Source organism: Triticum dicoccoides, chromosome 6B (assembly GCF_002162155.2).
Source record: "Triticum dicoccoides isolate Atlit2015 ecotype Zavitan chromosome 6B, WEW_v2.0, whole genome shotgun sequence".
NCBI classification, from domain to species: Eukaryota; Viridiplantae; Streptophyta; class Magnoliopsida; order Poales; family Poaceae; genus Triticum; species Triticum dicoccoides.
Window position 1 is genome coordinate 220,913,292 of NC_041391.1, and position 20,707 is coordinate 220,933,998.

Below are 20,707 nucleotides of genomic sequence, written 5' to 3' on the forward strand. Positions count from 1 at the left end.
CGGGAGGTAGACGAAGGCCATCTGCACATTCCTTATAGATCGAACTGTTCATTAAAAAATCGACTGACCTATTTATTTTCAGTCAACTATTATCTGAGATATGGCCACATGTGGTGCTGTGCTGGAGGAGTACCTGCATTTCCTATGCTCATATATTACAAAATCGTACGGAGTAGAATCTAATTTTGTTTTCCATGCAATGTTTTAGAGCTATCATATGTCTCGTGTCATTTATTTTTCAGCCACCTGCTATCTGCTACTTTACAGTGCACTAGTTCTGCACACACTTCACCCATACTCTCGCTATTGTGTTTTTATGCAAGGGTATTTCAGAGTCTGCCTCAAGAGACGCAACAAAGAAAAGAGACAAGTTGTGCCAGCTTTCTTCGCGAGTAGGCACGACACTTTACAACGCTATAAAGGGTGCAGTGTCAGCAGATGGAGGCGGTAAACATAGCTCCGGAGTTGATGACCTCGCTCGCAATGAACCACCATCCCATGTGCTTGCTTTAACTTCGCGGTGTCATATGTGGTTGCATGTTCCATATGGTGTCTAGCTTGTATTCGAAAGGCTGAAGTCGGTCTTTATTAAGATGAGGAAAGATATTTTTTACATGAACCACCATCCCATGAGAACCAGAAGACAAATAGCTAGTCAGGGCACTGGCCGAGCCAGTGACAAGCCCAGCAAAGATAGGCATCACCTGGAAGCCAACTAAAAAGCCGCGATGGTGGCGAAGCAGCCCGCCTCCCACCAGGCTCTCAGGTCCTAGATGATCATGCTCACCACTCCAGCCGGATGTCTAGCTTGTATTGCTTCCAATTTGGTTAAATTGCATCTGCTTAGCTTACACATTATACCTTTGAATATGACACGCCTTTCTATTTTTGGTACATACTAGTACATCTGTGTATTAACCATGTTCTTACATCAAACTAATGTTCTTGTGTATCCCTCATCAATCACTTATGATGAGGCAGGCAGGCAAGTGGACTACTCCTCATTTAAAGAATGCAGCATCAGCCTCCCGACATGATTCTCAAGAAACAACAAGGCTAGATGAAGATAGTGAACGTAGCTCTGTAGTTGATTATAGCATTTCTCCTACACTAGCATTGCAGGTGCATGCTCTAACTTGGCAGCGTGATATGTGGTTGCATGTTGCATATGGTGTCTAGATTGTAATTCTTCCAATCTGGTTAAACTGCATGTGCTAGTCTGCTTAGCTTATACATTATACCTGTTAATTGACATGCCTTCCTGTATTTAGTACATAGTACATCTGTCTATTAAGCATGTCCTTACGTAAAACTATTGTTTTTTTGTATCTCACATCAATCAATACGACGAGACACCTTTAGTATATGCAGTGCGATACTAGTTGCATCTTTCATATGATTTATAGCATGCGCTGCTTCTAATTTGTTGAAATTCCATTTATGATGGGATGCTTTTAACTTGGCAGAGTCATATTGGTTGCATCTTTCATGTGGTGTCTAGCTTGCATTGCTTCTTATCTGTTGGAATGATTTCTGCTTAGTTTACACAAACAGTTGTGAACATGCCATGCCGTCCTATTTTTCGTACATATTCCATCCTGGTATCATGTGTTTGCCTTACATCAAAGTAGTGATTGTCAGTATTATGCATGAATGAGTTCTGAAGAGAGAATTTTATTGCTTTTTCTTGTCGGTTTTACTTGACAATTCAAAATCAATAAAGCGGAAGGAAGTTAGCAAGGTAGCGGATAAATGTGTTCCTTTCGAACGAAGGGCTTGTACAGTTTCTACTCCTCCACACCCCCAAGATGATTTCCAAGACAACACATGCATAGACACTCAACAAAGCTGTGTTTATGATAAGCACGTCTCCCCTAGTGCACCATCACCGGTGCTCCCTCTAACTTGGCACTGTTATATGTGGTTGCATGTTATGTGTGATGTCTAGCTTTTATTGCTTCTAATTTTGTTGAATTCCATCTGCTTACTTTACACATTATACTTGAATAAAACACGTGTTCCTGTTTCTAGAACATACAATATTTGTCTATCACACCATGTTCTTACATCAAATTACTATTGTTGTGTAACCTACAACAATCACTTATCATAAGACACGTTTGACTTTGGAGTGTGATATAGGTTACATCTCGCATTCTTTTCTAGCTTTTACTACTAATTTGTTGAAATGGAACTTATGACGAGACAATTTTAACTTGGTAGAGTGATATTCGTTGCATCTTTCATATGGTGTCTAGCTTTCATTGCTTCTAATTTGTTGAAATGCCTTCTCCTTAGTTTACACATCATAAGCTGTGAATATGCAATGTTGTTAATATGCAATGGCACTAATGACGAGAGACCTCTAACATGGTAGTGTGATGTTGTTTGCATCTTGCATATGATTTATTTCTTGTACTGCTTCACATTTGTTTAAACGCCATTTATGATGAGACACTGTTAACTTGGCAAAGCGATATTTGTAGCATCTTTCATATGGTGTCTGCCTTCCATTGCATTTCTTCTAATTTGGTGAAATGTCTTCTGCTTAGTTTACACATCATATTTCTGGTTATCTCTTCCATCCTGTTTTCCGTACATATTACATCCTCCTATCATGTGGTTGTCTAACATCAAAGTTTAGTTCGTCTGCATCACGCATCAACTTGTTTTGAACAACTAAATTGTTATTCGTTTTTCTTGTCGGCCCGACTTAACATGGCACAGAGAAAGAGGAAGAAACACAGAATGGCAGGGAATGAGAAGCGGATGAATCCTGCAGATTCTGCTGGTACTGATGGTGCAATAGAAGGTCAAAGTCCAGCAGAAAATTCTACAAACAGGGCATCCCATGCTACACGAGCTGCAAAAAAGCCAAACAGAAACAAATAGCTGCCACCAAACAAGTAGAGACAGCCCTAGTTCTTGCAACACCTACCACATTACTACCAACTGCACGAGTTACTCGTGCGTCAACTGAGCTAGCAACACGTTCCCAAGCTCCCTTGCCACCTGACACTACTTCCCAAGCACTCTTGACACAAGACGAGTTGGTAATATCAGATGAACCTTGTGAGCTTCAACAGCAAGAAGGTAGTTGCTGGAGTCAAGTTATAGTTGCATGCTTCTTTATATGTAGTCTCACAGTTTGATGTACACTAACACTTCCTATGTTCGTTGTTGGACTAGAACCTAGGCGCAAGAGGAAACAAACATCAGGGATAATGCTCGATAGGTTAACTAAATTTAGAGGAGGAAGAATGGAGATCCGTTTTGAGGCAGGTTTAAAAAGGTCACGTGATGCTACAGAGTCAGCCAAGTTAGTATCAGAGGCAGAAGTTGCCGTTAGGTGTCATGTACGTATCCTCCCAACATGGATCCAGTACAGGAATGACAAAGACAAAACCCAGTTCAACACCTTCCTCGACCATTTATCTGTAAGTATGGTTATGTATGGAAACTAGTAATATCGTCTTGCTCTGTCCCATACTTTCTAGGTTGCTGATAATGAGACTCCCATAATTTTCAACAGATGAGGTTCAAGTTGGATAGCCAAGATGATGCAACCAGACAAGCTTGCACCCATGTTTTCAAGTCTGCTCTGCGACATTATCGGTATAACTTGAGGAAAACTCACTTTGAAGGCAAGGCTAACAGTGAACTTTCCCAAACATTTCCAGTGGAAAATATATCAGATGAAGACTGGAGGGGCCTCGTTAAACACTAGTCTGATCCGAAGTATCAGGTACATTATATATATGTGATCAGATCACTTGTTGAAGTCCTATTTACGCATGTGCCACACAAATCGATCTTCTTGTAGGTGAACTGTTCAGAGAACAAGGCCAACCGTACGAAAGTGAAATTCCAACAGATGACAGGATCTCGTAGCTATATTGTACACTGCGAGGCTCTTGTAATTAGCTGCTGTTTCACTCTTTTTGCTGTACCATATTATCAGATCTATATTGACTTGTTCCAAATGCAGAGGAAAGCCCACAAGGACCAAAAAGTACCTGAACCAAATGTTGTGGAGATCTTCAAGGACTGTCACACTAGCAAGAAGAAGGGCATGACTACACCAGTCAAAGCCGCTATTGTAAGTCCTTAATCCTCAGGCCTTTTAACTACTACTTACACTGACTTGTGCCTTGAACTGCATGGTTTGCAGCCAATGTCTATTACTCTTTTCAATTTTATACACAATTATCTTAGCGTATCATTGCACCTTACAAGGTTTAAAAGAGAGGAGTGGTGTTCCTTTGATCTTGACCCGTAATCTAGTTCCGTGCTGGACTTGCCCACACAACGTTACAATTGCCTGTTTGTCTATTCTCAGTTGTTTTGTGATATGAATGATGGCATACTATGCTTACCGTATTATAAACTTCGTCTCTTTATCCTTAGCCCTCAATACAATGTGAAGAAATAGACAATACATTAGCGATGGTACATGGTCATATGTTTGGAACCTGGTTTTATTATGTACTTTGCAATAAAATACAACTAATATTTTACATGGGTTCACCAGAATAAGTTCTGTATATAGACCAAAGCTATTTTGTTTGGTTTTGCTGCCTCCTTAATATCTTCTATTCTGGTACTACTAATGTAAAAACTCAACTTTTCAGTGAGCTATGGAAAAAATGGTGGAACCGCCACCTTCCGAAGGTGGTGAGGCAACTATAACCGCAATGTCAGCTCTTGCTGTAGTGGGTCGGTACCTGTCCACTAACAATGCCAAAAGCACGTTCCTGTGTAATACTTGGTTGGTTGTTAAGGCAATCTCGTCCAAACTGCCTGATCAAGATATGCAAGCTCAAAGCAATGTTGGATCCGCGCTCCAGACACAAGTCCATTCCCTAACAGAGACCCTTTGTGAAACAAGGAGAGACATAGTTCAATGTCGTCAAGATATGCATGGTTTTGAAACCAGACTATCAGACATTTCCTATGTTGTTCAGGAGCCTAGGAGAAATGAAGGCAAGGGTTATGGTGCTCCATCGGACAATACAGCATGAAAACGTAACAGTCAGGTCAAATGAACTGAGCTTCTGAACTTCTGGTGGTGCATTTATCTGCTGAATTGTTAAGCTTTGGGCCAAGGGGTCCAGGGGGGGGAGGGGTTCTCTTTTGTTTTAGTTTAGTTTTCTGTTAGTTTGTTTTTCTATTTTATTTCTTTTCTTCTTTTCTGTTTTATTAAATTTCGGTGTTTATGAAAAACCCAAGTTGCACCTAAAATATTTTTAATATTTATGCCACTACCGCAATTAACTTGGCACCTAACATAAAATCATTTGTAATTGTTTATTATTTTATAATTATTTAACTAATTGTTTTTGCTACTATTTTATTCATTTTGAGTATTTACATATTTTATACAATTGTGGTTTCTCCACCATAATTACGTACGCATTATTTGGCACAACCAGCACATTTTAGTTTTATTATTTGAAAACTTTTGTTGTTTGCCTATATTTTAAATTTGAATTTGAATCGTTTTGAACTAACACGAGTTTACCAACAGTAACCTAGGTGACGTGGCATCATTAGCGCAGGGTTACTGTAGCTTGATTACCCGGGCGTCACACCTTGTAGGCATCGTCCTTAGCGGCCTTAGCACTCTCAAGAGCCGACGCAAGCTCGGACTCTCGAGCCCTCGAGTCACGCTCCAAACCCTCGTGCTTTTCCACGAGAGCCCGGAGCTCTTGCTGTACCTTTGCCACCCGCGCCTCCTGCTTCTCTCGCTCGGCTCGCTCCGCGGCCGCATTGCGTTCGGCCGCGGACACTGCCTCCTTCAGGGTCGCCACCTCGTTCGTGGCCCCTGGAGTACCCCCGTTATCCTTGTTATTTCTCTTGCAACAAAATCCTTTTCTGTAAGGTACAATTTTCACACGGTATTACTCACCTTCCCTGTCCTCGAGCTGCTTCTTGGCACGGCCGAGCTTGCTCTCGGACCGCTCGAGGCTTTCCTTCAAAGTATTAACCTCCGCGGTCAATGCGGCAGAGGTCAGCAGTGCAGCCTGCAATCCCATATTGACACATTTTTTCAGACTCCTGCGTATATCTTTTTAGATCCTCAGTCCGGCTTTTGTTTCCGAACACCGAATTGAGCATCAGGGGCTACTGCCTATGCGGTATTATATTGCATATCTTAAAATTCTTACCTCAAAGCCTGTTAGAAGGCTGCTGCAGGCTTCGGTCAGCCCGCTCTTGGCAAGCTGAACCTTTTGAATCACCGCACTCATGACAGTGCGGTGTTCTTCTTCGATGGAAGCGCTGTTGAGCGCCTCCAGCAAGTTATCCGGCGCCTCCGGTTGGACGGAGGCCGCCGGTGTCACAGTCTTGCCCTTCTTACGAAGGGGCCGCCCGCCGGACTTCGGAACCACTGCAGGTTCCGGTGCGAAGTCCGGGAGGTTGCCTTGCGGCACCTCCGGAGCCTCCTCCCCCTGGTGGGTCCCCTCCTGGGATCCAACCTCGGCGTCGTCAGCGCCACGGGGAGTGGAGGCGGTCGGAAGGGAATCCATATCCGACGTGCCCAAGGACCCGCTCGACGAAGCGGGAAGATCGTCCTTGGGCGGACTGCAGGGTTGTATGCGGCATTAGAGAGACACTCTGTGACAAAAGGAAAAATTATAAATCATCTAGGAGTCCGGATACTTACGATCTCGCCAGGGGCTTGGCCCTTGAAGGCCACTCCTCGTCGCCATCGCCGACGTTGGCGGAACAGTCCGGGGGAAGGGTCCTTCCCTTCTTGGACCCTTCGGCCTCCCTCGTTGGGGAAGCCTTCCTCTTCTTCTCTCCCCCCGCTGGGGAAGAGTCCTCCTTCTTCTCCTCCTCGTCCTCGGGGGAGGAGTCCGCCTCGGAGTCATCGGACGATGAGTCCGATACCACCTGGCGCCGGGAACTCCTTCGGGTTCCCGTGGCCTTCTTCTTGGCCTTCTTCTCCGGCACCACGTAAAGTGCCGGGACCAGCAGCCCAGTCAAACGGGCATCTGCTGGGTCTTCTGGAAGGGGAGCCGGACAGTTAACCTGTCCGGACGTCGTCTGCCAGGCTTGTCAAAGGTATTGGGAGTTTAGATCCCGCATGAAGTTAAAACATGAAAAGCAAGTGTCCCATAAAGGATAACATGGCTTACCTCGTCAGCTAGACGCTGCGAGCAGAATCCGCGATCTTCGGTAGCGGATGCGGGGGCTTCGGCGCCCTTGAACAGAACCCTCCAGGCATCTTTGTATGTAGTATCAAAGAGCCCGCTCAAGGTTTGGTGCTGTGCCGGATTGAACTCCCACAAATTGAAGTCCCGTTGCTGGCAGGGGAGAATCCGGCGGACGAGCATGACCTGGACCACATTGACAAGCTTGAACTTCTTGTTCACCAGGGTCTGGAGACAGGACTAGAGTCCGGTCAGCTCCTCCAAACTACCCCATAGCAAGCCCTTCTCTTTCTAGGAGGTGAGCTGCATAGGGATGCCAGATCTGAATTCGGGGGCCGCTGCCCATTTGGGTCACGCGGCTCGGTGATATAGAACCACCCCAATTGCCACCCTTTGACGGATTCCACGAAGGCGCCCTCAAGCCAAGTAACATTGGGCATTTTTCCCACCATGGCGCCTCCGCACTCCGATTGGCTGCCCTTCACAACCTTCGGCTTGACATTGAAGGTCTTTAGCCACAAGCCGAAGTGGGGCTGGATGCAGAGGAAGGCCTCGCACACGACGATAAACGCCGAGATATTGAGGATGAAATTCGGGGCCAGATCGTGGAAATCCAGGCCGTAGTAGAACACGAGCCCCCGGACAAAAGGATGGAGTGGGAAACCCAGTCCGCGGAGGAAATGGGGAAGGAATACTACCCTCTCATGGGGCTCAGGGGTGGGGATGAGCTGCCCCTCGTTGGGGAGCCGATGCACGATATCGCTGGACAGATATCCGGCGTCGCGCAGCTTCTTGATGTGCCCCTCCGTAACGGAGGAGTCCATCCACTTGCCTCCCGCTCCGGACATGGCTGGAGAAGGTTGAGGTGAGATGTGCGGACTTGGGCGCTGGAGCTCGAGTGCGCGGAGATGGATAAGCAAAGGAGGAAGAAGGTGTAGGTAAAAAAGGTGGATCCTTATCCCCTTATATATGGGCGGATGAAACTATGCGTCCCTACTGACCTGATAAAACTCGCTTATCTCCCAAGCGCCACAATCAATGGTGCGGTTGGGTTACTCACGTCCGTATTGATGGGAATCCCGGAATAAGGGGAACACGATCTCTGCTTTGACAAGACGTGCCAAGGAAACCGCTTCTCTAAACACGCTGAGGTGGTATAATAAAAATGGTTCATAAAGGCTTGGTTGTGGTGCGACGTCACGCCACGCAATACGTCAGCAGATTGAATTTGTGTAAATATTATTCTCTCTACGGTGGCATGTGGAATTTATTTTGCAGAGCCGGACACTATCCAGGTGTTCACAATCTTCTATGAATTATTCGGAGGAGGAACCCGCCTTGCAATGCCGAAGACAATATGCGCGCCGGACTCATCGTCATTGAAGCCTGGTTCAGGGGCTACTGAGGGAGTCCTGGACTAGGGGGTGTCTGGATAGCCGAACTATCATCATCGGCCGGACTCCAAGACTATGAATATACAAGATTGAAGACTTCGTCCCGTGTCCGGATGGGACTTCCCTTGGCGTGGAAGGCAAGCTTGGCAATACGGATATGTAGATCTCCTACCATTGTAACTGACTTTGTGTAACCCTAGCCCTCTCCGGTGTCTATATAATTCGGAGGGTTTTAGTCCGTAGGACAGGACAACAACAATAACAACAATCATACCATAGGCTAGCTTCGAGGGTTTAGCCTCCTTGATCTCGTGGTAGATCCACTCTTGTACTACCCATATCATCAATATCAATCAAGCAGGAGTAGGGTTTTACCTCCATCGAGAGGGCCCGAACCTGGGTAAAAACATCGTGTCCCTTGTCTCCTGTTACCATCCGCCTAGACGCACAGTTCGGGACCCCCTACCCGAGATCCGCCGGTTTTGACACCGACAGTTGATTTGTATCTTAAGGTGTTATTCTAGTACGAACTCTTTTATAGATCGATCCGAAAGAATAGCTTTGTGGTGGTTTCGTACCCGACCATAATCTCTACATTTGTTCTCCGCTATTAGTGGCTTTGGAGTGACTCTTTGTTGCATGTTGAGGTCTTGTCATATGTTCTATCTATGTTATTATTGTTGAGAGAACTTACACTAGTGAAAGTATGAACCCTAGGCCTTGTTTCCTACCATTGCAATACCGTTTACGCTCACTTTTATCGCTCGTTACCTTGCTGTTTCTATTATTTCAGATTACAAAAACCTTTATCTACCATCTATTTTGCACTTGTATCTTCATCTCTTCGCCGAACTAGTGCACCTATACAATTTACCATTGTATTGGATGTGTGGGGTCACAAGAGACTTTTTGTTATTTGGTTGCAGGGTTGTTTGAGAGAGACCATCTTCATCCTACGCCTCCTACGGATTGATAAACCTTAGGTCATCCACTTGAGGGAAATTTGCTACTGTCCTACAAACCTGTGCACTTGCAGGCCCAACAACGTCTACAAGAAGATGGTTGTGTAGTAGACATCAAGCTCTTTTCTGGCGCTGTTGCCGGGGAGGCTAGGTAAGTGAAGGTATATCTTTAGATCTTGCAATTGAATCTTTTTGTTTCTTGTTTTAGCACTAGTCTAGTTTATAAAAGAAAACTAAAAAATGGAGTTGAGTTTGTCTCATACGCTTCACCTTTTTAATATCTTTCGTGAGTATGATGGAAAGGAAAATTGTGCTCAAGTGCTAGAAGAAGAAATCTATAGAATGTTTTTATATGATGAGCATGATTGCAATGTTGTTAGTATGAATTCCTTGAATATCCATGATGCTAATGATATGCAAAGCCACAAGCTTGGGGAAACTATGTTTGATGAAGATGATATTTTTTGTCCCCAAGCTTTGATGAGCAAATTCACTATGATGAAAGCATGCCTCCTATCTATGATGATTATTGTGATGATACGTATGCTATAAAGAAGAAGTTTGCTTATGTGGAGAGTAGTAAATTTTCTATGCTTGTAGATCATGAAAAGAATGTTTTAGGTGCTGGTTATATTGTTGAATTCATTCATGATGCTACTGAAAATTATTATGAGGGAGGAACATATGCTTGTAGGAATTGCAATAATGTCAAGTTTCCTCTCTATGTGCTTAAATTCTTGAAGCTATGCTTGTTGTGCCATCCTATGCTAGTTGATTATTGTTCCCATAAGTTGTTTTCTCACAAAATCCCTATGCATAGGAAGTGGGTTAGGCTTAAATGTGCTAGTCATATGCTTCATGATGCTCCCGTTATGTTTCAATTCTTATCTTTTATGTGAGCATCATTGTCATCATCATGCCTAGCTAAAAGGCATTAAAGAAAAGCACTTGTTGGGAGACAACTCAATATTTATCCTTACTGTTTTTTGTGTGTACACATGATTATGCTACTGTAGTAATCATGTTTTATAGCTTTTGTTTCAATAAAGTGCCAAGTAGAACCTTTGGGAAGACTTGGGTGAAGTTTATGTGATCTTGCTGCGAAAAACAGAAACTTTAGCGCTCACGAGATTAGCTTCCATTGTTTACTGGAGAGTAATTTTAGGTTGATTCTTTTTGAAGATGATTAATAGACAAATTTCTCAGGTCCAGAAATTTATTTCATAATTTTTGGGGTTCCAGAAGTATACATTTTATACAGATTACTACAGACTGTTCTGTTTTTGACAGATTCTGTTTTTTTATGTATTGTTTGCTTATTTTGATGAATCTATGGCTAGTATTAAGTGGTATGAACCATATATAAGTTGGAGTACAGTAGATATTACAGCAATATGAATTTAGAATGAGTTCATTACAGTACCTAAGTGGTGGTTTTATTTTCTTATACTAACAGAGCTTACGAGTTCTGTTTTGAATTTTGTGTGGTTGAAGTTTTCAAGTTTTGGGTAAAGATTCGATGGAGTATGGAATAAGGATTCGATGGACCTTGGGGATGCCCAAGGCACCCCAAGGTAATATTCAAGGACAACCAAGCAACTAAGCTTGGGGATGCCCCGGAAGGCATCCCCTCTTTCGTCTTCGTTCATCGGTAACTTTACTTGGAGCTATATTTTTATTCACCACATGGTATGTGTTTTGCTTGGAGCGTCATTTTATTTTGTTAGTTTTTGCTTGATGTAGTTAGAATAGTGTTTTTCATCTTTAGGTTCAATAAAGAAGTCAAGGATAGCCTTTGCTATGCTTATTTTGCTAGTTTGCATGTTGCTGTTTGAAAACAGAAAGTTTACCGCTGTTGCAAAAATTCCCTAGAAAAGTCAGAGCATAGTATAACGTTGAATCTTTTTGCATATTGAGCTCTGATAAATTTATCACATTGGGAATTTTAGTTCATAATTTTTGGAGTCAGGGAAGTATTGATACTCCTGCATTCTTTACAGACTGTACTGTTTTGGCAGATTGCTGTTATGGTTGCATTGTTTGCATATGTTTGCTTGTTTAATGATTCTATTTGAGGATAGGAGTATTAAATATACAGAGGCATTTAGTATGCAATGTTGAATAATAATTTTAGTGATTTGTTACAGTAGAAAATGATAAGGTTTTGCATTGGTTTATACTAACCTATCTCACGAGTTCTTGTTGAGTTTGTTGTGAATGAAGCTTTTGATAAAAAGAGAAACCATGATATGAGAGGAATTAAGGAGACACAATAGTTCAAGCTTGGGATGCCCAAGGCACCCCAAGTTAATATTTCAAGAAGTCTCAAGCATCTAAGCTTGGGGATGCCCCGGTAGGCATCCCACCTTTCTTCTTCAACAACTATCGATTAGTATCGGTTGAGCTTAAGTTTTTGCTTCTTCACATGAGTTGTGCTATCCTTGCAATGTAGTTTTCTTTAGCTTTGCTTGCTGTTTGAATGAAGTATCAAGATCTGAAATCCTTTAATGAGAGAGATCCATACATGATTTGGAATTTGTTAGAATACTCTATGTGCTTCACTTATATCTTTTGAGCTTAATAATTTTGCTCATAGTGCTTCACTTATATCTTTTGAGCGTGATAATTTTTGCTCTAGTGCTTCACTTATATCTTTTAGATCACGGTGGTGGATTTGTTTTAAAGAAACTATTGATCTCTCATGCTTCACTTAGATTATTTCGAGAGTCTTTAATAGCATGGTAATTTTCTTAATGTTAATATACTTGGTGTTCAAGATATGTGAAACTTTCTTTTGAGTGAATTGAATACTAAGATAAGTTTGATACTTGATAATTGTTTTGAGATATGGAGGTGATAATATCAAAGTCGTGCCAGTTGGGTGATTATGAATTTGAGAAATACTTGTGTTGAAGTTTGCAAGTCCCGTAGCATGCACGTATGGTTAAAGTTGTGTAACAAATTTGAAACATGAAGTGTACCTGGCTTGTGCATCCTTATGAGTGGCGGTCGGGGACGAGCAATGGTCTTTTCCTACCAATCTATCCCCCTAGGAGCATGCGCGTAGTATTGAATTTTTGATGACTTCTAAATTTTTGCAATAAGTATATGAGTTCTTTTGACTAATGTTGAGTCCATGGATTATACGCACTCTCACCTTTCCGCCATTGCTAGCCTCTTCGGTACCGTGCATTGCCCTTTCTCACCTTGAGAGTTGGCGCAAACTTCGCTGGTGCATCCAAACCCCATGATACGATACGCTCTATCACACATAAGCCTCCTTATATCTTCCTCAAAACAGCCACCATACCTACCTATTATGGCATTTCCATAGCCATTCCGAGATATATTACCATGCATCTTCCACCATCATCATCATGACATACATTACTTTTGTCATATTGCCATTGCATGATCATGTAGTTGACATCGTATTTGTGGCAAAGCCACCATGCATTATTTTTCATACATGTCACTCTTGATTCATTGCACCATCCCGGTACACCGCCGGAGGCATTCATATAGAGTCATATCTTGTTCTAAGTTTCGAGTTGTAATCCTTGTGTTGTAATCAATAGAAGTGTGATGATCATCATTATTAGAGCATTGCCCAATCAAAAAAATAGAAAGGCCAAAAAAGGCCCAAAAAAGAAAATAAAAAGGGCAATGCTACTATCTCTTTTTCCACACTTGTGCTTCAAAGTAGCACCTTGTTCTTCATGTAGTGAGTCTCATATATTGTGCTTCAAAGTAGCACCATGCTCTTCATGTAGTGAGTCTCATATATTGTGCTTCAAAGTAGCACCATGCTTTTCATGTAGAGAGTCTCATGTGTTATCACTTTCATATACTAGTGTGAATTTTTCATTATAGAACTTGGCTTGTATATTCCTACGATGGGCTTCTGCTACGTCTCGAGCTTGCATTGGTTTTCCCCGAAGAGGAGGGGATGATGCAGCACAGTAGCGTAAGTATTTCCCTCGGTTTTTGAGAACCAAGGTATCAATCCAGTAGGAGGTCACGCGCAAGTCCCTCGTACCTGCACAAAACGATAGCAACTCGCAACCAACGCTTAGGGGTTGTCAATCCCTTCAGGGTCACTTACAAAAGTGAGATCTAATATAGATAATATTTTTGGTATTTTTGGTACAAAGATGCAAAGTAAAAAGTAAAAGGCAAAGCAAGTAAATAAAGTGATGGAGATTGATATGATGAGAATAGACCCGGGGGCCATAGGTTTCACTAGTGGCTTCTCTCAAGAGCATAAGTATTCTACGGTGGGTGAACAAATTACTGTTGAGCAATTGATAGAATTGAGCATAGTTATGAGGTTATCTAGGCAATGATCATGTATATAGGCATCACGTCCGAGACAAGTAGATCGAAACGATTCTGCATCTACTACTATTACTCCACTCATCGACCGCTATCCAGCATGCATCTAGAGTATTAAGTAAAAACAGAGTAACGCCTTAAGCAAGATGACATGATGTAGAGGAATAAATTCATGCAATAAGATAAATACCCCATCTTGTTATCCTCGATGGCAACAATACAATACGTGCCTTGCAACTCTTTCTGTCACTGAGTAAGGACACCGCAAGATTGAACCCAAAGCCATGCACTTCTCCCATTGCAAGAACTACCAATCTAGTTGGCCAAACCAAACGGATAATTCGAAGAGACTTGCAAAGATAACTCAATCATACATAAAAGAATTCAGAGAAGAATCAAATATTTTCCATAGATAAGTTGGATCATAAACCCACAATTCATCGGTCTCAACAAACACACCGCAAAAAGAAGATTACATCGAATAGATCTCCACGAGAGAGGGGGAGAACATTGTATTGAGATCCAAAAAGAGAGAAGAAGCCATCTAGCTACTAGCTATGGACCCGAAGGTCTGAAGTAAACTACTCACACTTCATCGGAGGGGCTATGGTGTTGATGTAGAAGCCCTCCGTGGTGGATGCCCTCTCCGGCGGAGATCCGGAACAGACCCCAAGATGGGATCTCGTGGATACAGAAGGTTGCGGCGGTGGAATTAGATTTTTGGCTCCTCTTCTGATCGTTTGGGGGTACGTAGGTATATATAGGAGGAAGGACTACGTCGGTGGAGCTTCGAGGGGCCCATGAGGTAGGGGGCGCGCCCAGGGGGGAGGGGCGCGCCCTCCACCCTCGTGACCGCCTCGTGGCTTTCTTGACGGAGGGTCCAAGTCTCCTGGATCTTATCTGATGAGAAAATCACGTTCTCGAAGGTTTCATTCCGTTTGGACTCCGTTTGATATTCTGTTTCTTTGAAATACTGAAAAAGGCAAAAAACAGCAATTCTGGGCTGGGCCTCCGGTTAATAGGTTAGTCCCAAAAATAATATAAAAGTGGAAAATAAAGCCCAATATAGTCCAAAACAGTAGATAAAGTAGCATGGAGCAATAAAAAATTATAGATACGTTGGAGACGTATCAAGCATCCCCAAGCTTAATTCCTGCTCGTCCTCGAGTATGTAAATGATAAAAAAGAATTTTTGATGCGGAGTGATACTTTGGCATAATTTCAATGTAAAACTTCTTAATTGTGATATGAACATTCAGATCCGAAAGATTCAAGACAAAAGTTCATATTGACAAAGAAATAATAATACTTCAAGCATACTAATCAAAGTAATCATGTCTTCTCAAAATAACATGGCAAAAGAAAGTTCATCCCTACAATCATATAGTTAGGCTATGCTTCATTTTCGTCACACAAAGATGTTCCCAACTTCTATACCCCCGATGACAAGCCAAGCAATTGTTTCATACTTAAATAATCTCAAACTTTTTCAACCTTCACGCAATACATGAGCGTGAGCCATGGATATAGCACTATGCGTGGAATAGAATATAACGATGGGGATTGTGTGGAGAAGACAAAAAAGGAGAAAGTCTCACATCAACGAGGCTAATCAATGAGCTATGGAGATGCCCATCGATTGATGTTAATGCAAGGAGTAGGGATTGCCATGCAACGGATGCACTAGAGCTATGAATGCTCAACAAAAGAAAACTAGTGGGTGTGCATCCAACTTGCTTGCTCATGAAGACCTAGGGCATTTGAGGAAGCCCATCGTAGGAATATACAAGCCAAGTTCTATAATGAAAAACTCCCACTAGTATAAAAAGACAACTTATGAGACTCACTATATGAAGAACAAGGTGCTACTTTGAAGCACAATATATGAGACTCACTACATGAAGAACAAGGTGTTACTTTGAAGCACAAGTGTGGAAAAAGAGATAGTAGCATTGCCCCTTTTTTTTGGGCCTTTCCTTTTTTTGGGCCTTTCTCTCTTTTTTTTGGGCAATGCTCTAATAATGATGATCATCACACTTCTATTACAACATATGAATTACAACTCGAAACTAGAACAAGATATGACTCTATATGAATGCCTCCGGCGGTGTACCGGGATGGTGCAATGAATCAAGAGTGACATGTATGAAAAATAATGCATGGTGGCTTTGCCACAAATACGATGTCAACTACAAGATCATGCAATGGCAATATGACAAAAGTAATGCATGTCACGATGATGATGATGGAAGTTGCATAGCAATATATCTCGGAATGGCTATGGAAATGCCATGATAGGTAGGTATGGTGGCTGTGAGGAAGATATAAGGAGGTTTATGTGTGATAGAGAGTATCGTATCATGGGGTTTGGATGCACCGGCGAAGTTTGCACCAACTCTCAAGGTGAGAAAGGGCAATGCACGGTACCGAAGAGGCTAGCAAAGGCGGAAAGGTGAGAGTGCGTATAATCCATGGACTGAACATTAGTCAAAAGAACTCATATACTTATTGCAAAAATTTAGCAGTCATCAAAAATCAAGTACTACGCGCATGCTCCTAGGGGGATAGATTGGTAGGAAAAGACCATCGCTCGTCCCCGACCGCCACTCATAAGGATGCACAAGCCAGGTACACTTCATGTTTCAAATTTGTTACATAACTTTAACCATACGTGCATGCTACGGGATTTGCTAACTTCAACACAAGCATTCTTTGAATTCATAATCACCCAACTAGCACGACTTTGATATTATCACCTCCATATCTCAAAACAATTATCAAGCATCAAACTTATCTTACTATTCAACGCACTCAAAAGAAAGTTTCACATATCTTGAATACCAAGTATATTAACATTAAGCAAATTACCATGCTATTAAAGACTCTCAAAATAATCTAAGTGAAGAATGAGAGATCAAGTTTCTTTAAAACAAATCCACCACCGTGCTAAAAAAGATCTAAGTGAAGCACTAGAGCAAAAATTATCACGCTCAAAAGATATAAGTGAAGCACTATGAGCAAACTATCAAGCTCAAAAGATATAAGTGAAGAACATAGAGTATTCTAACAAATTTCAATTCATGAATGGCTCTCTCAAAAGTTTTGTACAGCAAGGATGATTGTGGTAAACTAACAAGCAAAGACACAAATAATACAAGACGCTCCAAGCAAAACACATATCATGTTGGTGAATAAAAATATAGCTCCAAGTAAATTACCGATGGAAGTGGACGAAAGAGGGGATGCCTTCCGGGGCATCCTCAAGCTTTGACTTTTTGGTTTCCTTGGATTATCTTGGGGGTGCCATGGGCATCCCCAATCTTAGGCTCTTGCCACTCCTTGTTCCATAATCCATCAGAAGAATTCACCATAAACTTGAAAACTTCACAACACAAAACTCAACAGAAATCTTGTGAGCTCCGTTAGAGAAAGAAAACAAAAGACTACTTCAAGGTACTGTAATGAACTCATTCTTTATTTATATTGGTGTTAAACCTACTGTATTCCAACTTCTCTATGGTTTATAAACTAATTTACTAGCCATAGATTCATCAAAATAAGCAAACAACACACGAAAAACAGAATCTGTCAAAAACAGAACAGTCTGTAGTAATCTGTAACTAACGCAAACTTCTGGAACTCTAAAAATTCTACCAAAATAGGAAGTCCTGTACAACTTGTTTATTGATCAGCAGCAAAAAGAATCAACGCAAAACCACTCCCACTAAAAAATGGCAGCTAATCTCGTGAGCGCTAAGGTTTCTGTTTTTCAGCAGAATCAAATCAACTATCATCGTAGGTTATCCTATAGGTCCTACTTCGCACAAACACTAATTAAAACATAAAACCACATCCAAACAGAAGGTAGATGGATTATTTATTCCTAAACAGAAGAAAAAAACAAAAAACAGAAAATAAAATTGGGTTGCCTCCCAACAAGCGCTATCGTGTAACGCCCCTAGCTAGGCATTGATAATTTTAATGATGCTCACAAGAAAGACAAGAATTGAAGTGCAAAGAGAGCATCATGAAACAAGTGACAAACACATCTAATCTAACATACTTCCTATGCATAGGCATATTATAAGCAAACAAATTTGCAAGGCAAACAAAAACTAGCATATGCAAGGAATGAGAAAGAGACGATAGCAATCTCAACATGACGAGAGGTAATTTAGTAACATGAAATTTTCTACAACCATATTTTCCTCTCTCATAATAATTACATGTAGGATCATAAGCAAATTCAACAAAATAGCTATCACATAACATATTCTCAACACGATCCACATGCATGCAAAGTTGACACTCTTCCAAGATAGTGGGATTAACATTAACTAAAGTCATGACCTCTCCAAACCCACTTTTATCAAAAAATTCATAAGATTGAATATTCTCCAAATATGTGGGATCTAAAGTTAACACTCTTCCAAACCCACTTTCAATATTATTGCAAACAATATTATCAATCTCATATTCATCATGGGGATTAAATAAATTTTCAAGATCAAAAGAAGAATCACCCCAATCATGATCATTGCAACAAGTAGTAGTCATAGCAAAACTAGCATCCCCAAGCTTAGGGTTTTGCATATTATTAGCATAATTTACATTAAAAGAATTTATCATAAAATCATTCCAATCATGCTTTTTATTTAAAGATCTATCATGAAGCACTTCATCACAATTTTCAGATCTATGGGTTTTAGGAAAAAAGCTTATAAAGATAATCTAGTGCATCCAAATCACTAGGAATTGGTTCATCATAATTGAATCTCTTAAAAAGATTGGCAAGCGAATCAGGATCCATAGACTTTTAGCAAGCAAAGATGCAAGCAAAAAGAAGGCACAAGCAAACATAAGATCGAACGGAAGAAGGGCGGATAAAACGGCAAGGGTGAAGTGGAGGAGAGGAAAACGAGAGGCAAATGGCAAATAATGTAATGCGAGAAATAGGGATTGTGATGGGTACTTGGTATGTTGACTTTTGCGTAAGCCTCCCCGGCAACGGCGCCAGAAATCCTTCTTGCTACGTCTCGAGCTTGCGTTGGTTTTCCCCGAAGAGGAGGGGATGATGCAGCACAGTAGCGTAAGTATTTCCCTCAGTTTTTGAGAACCAAGGTATCAATCCAGTAGGACGTCACGCGCAAGTCCCTCGTACCTGCACAAAATGATAGCAACTCGCAACCAATGCTTAGGGGTTGTCAATCCCTTCACGGTCACTTACGAAAGTGAGATCTGATAGAGATAATATTTTTGGTATTTTTGGTACAAAGATGCAAAGTAAAAAGTAAAAGGCAAAGCAAGTAAATAAAGTGATGGAGATTGATATGATGAGAATAGACCCGGGGGCCATAGGTTTCACTAGTGGCTTCTCTCAAGAGCATAAGTATTCTACAGTGGGTGAACAAATTACTGTTGAGCAATTGATAGAATTGAGCATAGTTATGAGGTTATCTACGCAATGATCATGTATATAGGCATCACGTCTGAGACAAGTAGATCAAAACGATTCTGCATCTACTACTATTACTCCACTCATCGACCGCTATCCAGCATGCATCTAGAGTATTAAGTAAAAACAGAGTAACGCCTTAAGCAAGATGACATGATGTAGAGGAATAAATTCATGCAATATGATAAATACCCCATCTTGTTATCCTTGATGGCAACAATACAATACGTGCCTTGCAACTCTTTCTGTCACTGAGTAAGGACACCGCAAGATTGAACCCAAAGCCATGCACTTCTCCCATTGCAAGAACTACCAATCTAGTTGGCCAAACCAAACGGATAATTCGAAGAGACTTGCAAAGATAACTCAATCATACATAAGAGAATTCAGAGAAGAATCAAATATTTTCCATGGATAAGTTGGATCATAAACCCACAATTCATCGGTCTCAACAAACACACTGCAAAAAGAAGATTACATCGAATAGATCTCCACGAGAGAGGGGGAGAACATTGTATTGAGATCCAAAAAGAGAGAAGAAGCCATCTAGCTACTAGCTATGGACCCGAAGGTCTGAAGTAAACTACTCACACTTCATCGGAGGGGCTATGGTGTTGATGTAGAAGCCCTCCATGGTGGATGCCCTCTCCGGTGGAGATCCGGAACAGACCCCAAGATGGGATCTCGTGGATACAGAAGGTTGCGGCGGTGGAATAAGGTTTTTGGCTCCTCTTCTGATCGTTTGGGGGTACGTAGGTATATATAGGAGGAAGGAGTATGTCGGTGGAACTTCGAGGGGCCCACGAGGTCGGGGGGCGCGCCCAGGGGAAGGGGCGCGCCCAGGGGAAGGGGCGCGCCCTCCACCCTCGTGACCGCCTCATGGCTTTCTTGACAGAGGGTCCAAGGCTCCTGGATCTTATCTGATGAGAAAATCACGTTCCCGAAGGTTTCATTCCGTTTGGACTCCGTTTGATATTTTGTTTCTTCGAAATACTGAAAAAGGCAAAAAACAACAATTCTGGGCTGGGCCTCCGGTTAATAGGTTAGTCCCAAAACTAATATAGAAGTGGAAAATAAAGCCCAATATAGTCCAAAACAGTAGATAAAGTAGCATGGAGCAATCAAAAATTATAGATACGTTGGAGACGTATCAGCTTCCTCAAATGCCCTAGGTCTTCATGAGCAAGCAAGTTGGATGCACACCCACTAGTTTTCTTTTGTTGAGCATTCATAGCTCTAGTGCATCCGTTGCATGGCAATCCCTACTCCTCATGTTGACATCAATTGATGGGCATCTGCATATCCCGTTGATTAGCCTCGTCAACGTGAGACTTTCTCCTTTTTTTGTCTTCTCCACACAACCCCCATCATTATATTCTATTCCACCCATAGTGCTATATCCATGGC